The following is a 5,957-nucleotide window of genomic DNA, read 5'->3' on the forward strand; positions in this document are numbered from 1 at the left end:
AGATCTTGGATGCACAGTGGAATATTTTGCTGCTGTTTACATTTCCTTTTCCCTGTCCTCAGGCTATGAGACTTCAGCACTTTTGCTTTTGCAAAAACACAGGCCTGCAGCTTTTTCTTTTTCTGTAAAGTCCTTGTAAAGTAGGAACTGCAAGGAGCATTTCCTTTCAGTTTTTAGTGGTTGGGCTTCATAGCTGGAAATGACTGTAGTGATTGAAGTTCCTCATAGCCCCAAACCAAAACTGACTCATAGCTTGGTGTGCTAAGGAGATACTTCATCTATGGTAGCTTTCTGCACGGGGAAATACGCACAACCCCAGGGAGCATGAAAGCTTGCAGTCTCAGCACCCTCGTGAGGAGCAGAATTACAGAGCTACTGCAGCCCATGGGAGACAAGGTCCATCCGTGCCTGTGTTAAGGAAGAATCTGGCAAAGAGAGATTACCTGATAGCTGCTGTGCTGTGCTCCACAAATTTATCGACTTCATGGGCTGGTTCCTTGTACCAGTGAGAGCCTAGCTTCTCCTTCTAAGCAAAAAGAAAGGTAAGTTTTCAACAGCTCTGCTTATGCCATAGTCACAAATGTTTTCTAAAGTAAGGATATGCTTTCTGCCATTGATCTTTCTCACTTATCTGAATTAGTCTTTTGGTCATACTTTGAATTAAATGTACAATTATAAATCTAGAAAGACCAATGAATGATGGTTTAGTTTCTAATGGTTGGTAGAATGCTTATAAACATAACATCTCTTAAATACTTACGATTCATGTTTTCAATCTTAGTCTCTTACAAACATACTTTAGCATAGAGAGCAACTGGTCTATTTTTGTGTCTGGATTCTACAGAGATTTGACTAAGAAGCTTCCCCTTACTGTATACTGCAGATTACCAGGCCTTCTTTGGCTCTACTAGATTAGATATGATATTCCTTTATGTGAAGAATAGAATCCCAGAATAGTTAGGGTTGGAAAGGACCTTAAGATCATCTAGTTCCAACCCCCCTGCCATGGGCAGGAACACCTCACACTAAACCATGTCACCCAAGGCTCTGTCCAACCTGCCTTGAACACCACCTGGAATGGAGCATTCACAACTTCCTTGGGCAACCCATTCTGGTACCTCACCACCCTTAGATAAAATAGTGATGCCAGTCTCCCTATTAAAAAGACAAGAACTATGTTGTCTTTGTGCAAGTTTGTTTAAGAGCAAGCTTAACTTCCTCGTGACCTGACAGTGGTGTGATTTCTGCAATGAAGAGTGAAAAGAGAATGGAGATCCACTCCCTTAAGCATCACCTACTAAATTTACACCTTGTTTTCTAATATATAATATCCTTCTTCTAAAAGATGATTTTTAGTGTTGTTGGGTTTTTTTGTTTGTTTGTTTGTTTTTGTTTTGTTTTGTTTTTAACCTAGCCATAAGAGCAAGGCATTGCTCCTAGTAAACTGGTGGGGAATCTGAGTTTTCCCTCCCACAGATGTGGCTTGGAGCAACCTGGTCTAGTGGAAAGTGTCACTGCCCGTGGCAGAAGGTTGAAACTGTGTGAGCTTTAAGGTTCATTCCAACCCAAACAAGCCTGAGATTCTATGTAAACTGTGGTCTGTGTCAGTTCTTAGGTTTAGCACCTCTCCTGACATGTACCATGCTTTCAGGGATCTGATTTGTAAATTAAGAGGAAACACTTCTTGTGCGCTTGCTATATTTTACTTCCGAGTGGCCTGGAAATCATAAATGTTTCAAAACTTTGGAGAAAACCCAGTGGATGGATTGTTAAATGTGGAATTGATATGGAGTGGCAGTACACTAACTCATTATTTTTCCTACTAAGACCATTCAGAAACTGAAGAGTGAGTATCTCTCTACATTGAGAGGCTGGTGGGTTTAGGAGTTGAAGCTCATTTTCTTTTGAATACTTCTTAACCACACAGGGAAAAGGGAAGGAAACAAGCAGGAGCGCATGCTGAATGATACTGCAGGACTGTTAGTGAGGAACCTCAGGGTGGGGGTTCTGTTGTCAAGCGACTTTGTGAAGGGTAAGGGACAGGAGAGGATGAAACTATCTTGAAGTAAGAACAGGCTTGCTGGGAGGAAGTATTAAGTGCAATCAGTCATTTGGTTCATTCCAAGTTTCGAACTATAGTTTAGTTCCTGTACAAGCTAAGAGCTTAGAGTTGCTTCTGAAGCCTGGATTAAACAGACTTTGTGCAGGAAGGCTTAATGGGATGCTATAGTCCAACCTAGGCAATGGAGAAGCCACCCATTACTGTTGGGGTTGATGGGATCTTAGTTTTGTCCTGAAAGTTTGTTGACCATGACCTTACAGTGTTCCAGCTTGCTCAGCAAGCTTGTGTTCTATTGACCATATCCTGTCATTGCCTCTGGGTGTCCCTCTAAGGAATCGCTACAGCGCAGAAAGGAGAAAGGACAGCAGTGGGATGCTGTCCCAGTCCCTGGTGGGGCCACGGCTGTGCGGGGCTCTGTGCTCAGCGGGGTTCTGCGGGGCTGGGATCCCCACAGGGCGTGTGCGCATCAGAATTCTGCCGGTGCCGTGGGTCGCTTGGCCTCTAGCGCCGGTATGGAGCCGGGAGGTGGATCTGGGAGAGCGCCGCTCCATCCACAGCGGCTCTGAGAAGGCCCGAGCTCGTCGCATCTCGGAAGCTAAGTGAAGCAAAGAGTCAATCATCCTTAGCAGTCAATGAATGACGCTGTTAAACAGGTATTCTTTGATTGCAGTGCTGGTGTTGTGCCAGGTTTTATTCTTGTATTTGCTCTGCAGTACTAGCCTGTCAGTACTTAGTGTATGTTTTCTTACTTCATACGTATACTTAGATTTTCATGAGAATTATCCAGTACATCCCTCCCAGGAACTGGTGATACAGGCATGATGTTTGTTATTTCACAGTCTGTGCTTCCATCTACTGCCCTACTACTGGAATTTCAGTCCCTCTCGTGGTTTAGTTCCTCAGGTGATCTTTGAGTCTTCATGATTTGCTCTTTAATTACATTTTAGCGTAAGCATGAGCCTCTTCCTTTCTTATTATATAAGCTCTCTGTACTAGCTTCAACATTCCTTGCTGTTGTTTCATAGGGACGTAGAGTTAATTTTATTATATGGCTACAGCTATGCTATTTTAGCAACAGTGTTCCATTTTGCTAGCCTTGCAGTCCTGTTTTGCAGCGTGGTTACATCCTATTCTAGCCCTGTGGTTACACTTTGCAGGCCTTGCTTGGGCTACATTAGAGATGCGAACAACAAATTAATTTGACACTTACACGATTTAGGAGTTTCAGTGGAAAAATATTAACCTTTTGTTTCGACTTCCCCCTTTTCTATAAACTTGCAGTTTCCTTTTGCAACCATGTAACATCTCTCCCTGTTGAAAGGCACGGTTTCTAAAATATTTTCCTGTTTTGATTTGATGCTTGATTCTATTTCTTTTCCAAGCCTCTGCACAAATCCAAGAATTTGCAATGCTTAAAGTAAGAGTAATATTTTGGAACAATGTTACATATACATTTCTTTCCCAGGCAACTCCATGTGGTGCAAAAGCTCCAAGTTACAAATGGCAGAATTTTATCTTTGTTGGTCACACTGGTTTTGTTGTCCATGGTCTTTCAGGTGCATTCTTTACTCGGGAATAATGTATCCAAGTCAACTGTTCTCCAGCCTTGATTGTAGTAAAGGTTGTCACAAGTACCTCATGAGGTTCATTCCACTTTTCTTCCCCTGGTTGTCCTGAAAAAGTTCTAACATATACCCAATCTCCTGGTTTAAAGGAATGTATCGGTTGGTCCAAAACCCTGTTTCTAGTACTTAACACAATTTGGTGGAGTTTGTTCAACTGTTTTCCTAAGCCTATTACATATTCTTGTAGGGTGCTTTTGCCAATTTGATTTAAGCCTTCCCCTTTGTATTGATATAAATATGGCCTGCAATGTAATATCTCAAAAGGACTTAGATTTTCTTTAGACCTTGGCTTGACTAATCCTCAACAAGTCAAGAGGGAGTGGCTTGATACCAATATAGATTAGATTCCTGACAAATTTTGGTTATTTGTTGTTTTATTAAATGGTTTCTCTTCTCTACTTGTCCACTTGCTTCAGGTTGATATGGGGTGTGTAATTGACAATTAATGTCCAAGATTTTACGAACTTGTGCCATTTGTGCACAAAAATATGACCCTCTATCTGAAGATATAACGTCAGGTACTCCAAACTGTGGTATTGTTTCATTCAATAATGCTTTTGTCACTTCCCTTGCCTTGTTAGTTCTACATCGAAAGGCTTCTGACCAGCTCAGAAAAGTATCTGTTAATGCCAGTAGGTACCGATATCCCCCTTTTCTTGGAAGCTTTGAAGAAATTTATCTGCCATTGTTGTCCAGGAATATTACCTTAGTTCTAGTATTTGGATTATTCTTTTAATGAGTTTCAATTGGATTGTTCTTTAAACAAAATTCTGAGTATTTTGCTTAATAGTGGTATACAAATTGTGACCCACCATTTTCTTATTTAAGTGTTCATAGAAAGCATCTGTGCCCCAGTGAATTTTATTGTGCTCTTCTAAGACTAATTTCCATAACATGCTGGGAGGTATTACTAGACATCCATCAGGTATGTAGGCCCATCCATCTATCTGCTTCTTGCATTTAAGGTCTTCAACTAGGTGATTATCATTCCTAGAATATTTGATATGTTCTTGTTTCAGATTTAGGGTCTGAGGTTTGCTATTTGGTATCAAAGCTGCAATCTCAATTTCTGTTTCCTCTGCCACTTGCCTTCCCTCAGTATCTGCCAAATTGTTTCCACTTTGCTGTTCAGTATTACCTTTTTGGTGTCCTCTACAGTGCATGACAGCTACCTTCTCTGGCAACTGCACGGCTTCAAGCAACTGTAGTATTTCTTCCTTGTGTAGTTAAAAGTTCTCTCTTTCCAGATGGCACTGTGAGCGTGCACTACCCCAAAGGCATGTTTAGAATCTGTCCAAATGTCAATTCTTTTTCCTTTTGGCGGTTCCAATGCCCTAGTCAAGTCTATTATTTCTGCCTTTTGTGCCGACATCCCAGCAGGCAAAGGTTTTGATTCAATTACCTGGTGAGTGGTGGTAATGGTATACCCTGCTTTATGGTTTTCTTGTTTTACAAAGCTGCTTCCATCCATGAACCAGGAATCCTCTGCATTCTTAAGTGGCTCTTCTTTTGAAGCTGGTCTACCAGAATAAACAGCTTCCATGGTCTCCAAGCAGTCATGCACCACAGGATTCGAGGTTTTTCCACTGAGAAAAGAGGCTGGGTTCACATCCTTAGTGGTTATAATGTTCACATCATCTTGCTTCACCGACATAGCTTGGTATTTTAGAAATCTGGAAGGTGACAACCCTTTTGTTCCAAAATGGCTGTGACTGTGAGAGACACTAACACAGTCATTTTCTGACCCATAGTAGACTTACAGGCCTCCTGTATGTTAAAGACAACAGCTGCCACAGCTCTTAAGTGTCCAGCCCAGCCTTTACTTACTTCATCCAATTGCTTGGAGAAGTAAGCCACAGTTCTTTTATAGGGTCCTAATTGCTGAGCAAGGACACCTAAGGCAATGCCTTATCTTTCATATGAAAATAAGCAAAATAGTTTTGAAACATCAGGGAGGCCCAGAGCAGGGGCCTTTGTAAATTCTTTCTTCGGTTGTACAAAGGCTCTTCTAGCTTCCCCTGTCCAGTTTAGTTGGAAGGAGTTGTTTTTCAACAGCTTATACAACAGTTCTACCAATAGTCCATAATTATACATCCATAATCTGCACCAACCTGTCATCCCAAGGAATGTTCAGAGTTCTTTTACTGTTGCAGGTTCAGGTGTCCATCAGATGGCTTCTTTTCTTTCTGTCCCAGATTCACGTTCTCCTCTGGATATTTCAAATCCCAAGTACATCACTTGGTGCTGTATCAGCTGAGCTTTCTGTTGGG

The sequence above is a fragment of the Pezoporus flaviventris genome, unplaced genomic scaffold (assembly GCF_033815535.1).
Source record: "Pezoporus flaviventris isolate CSIRO_AGI_PZ_B2104156 unplaced genomic scaffold, CSIRO_AGI_Pfla_v1 ptg000070l, whole genome shotgun sequence".
NCBI classification, from domain to species: domain Eukaryota; kingdom Metazoa; phylum Chordata; class Aves; order Psittaciformes; family Psittacidae; genus Pezoporus; species Pezoporus flaviventris.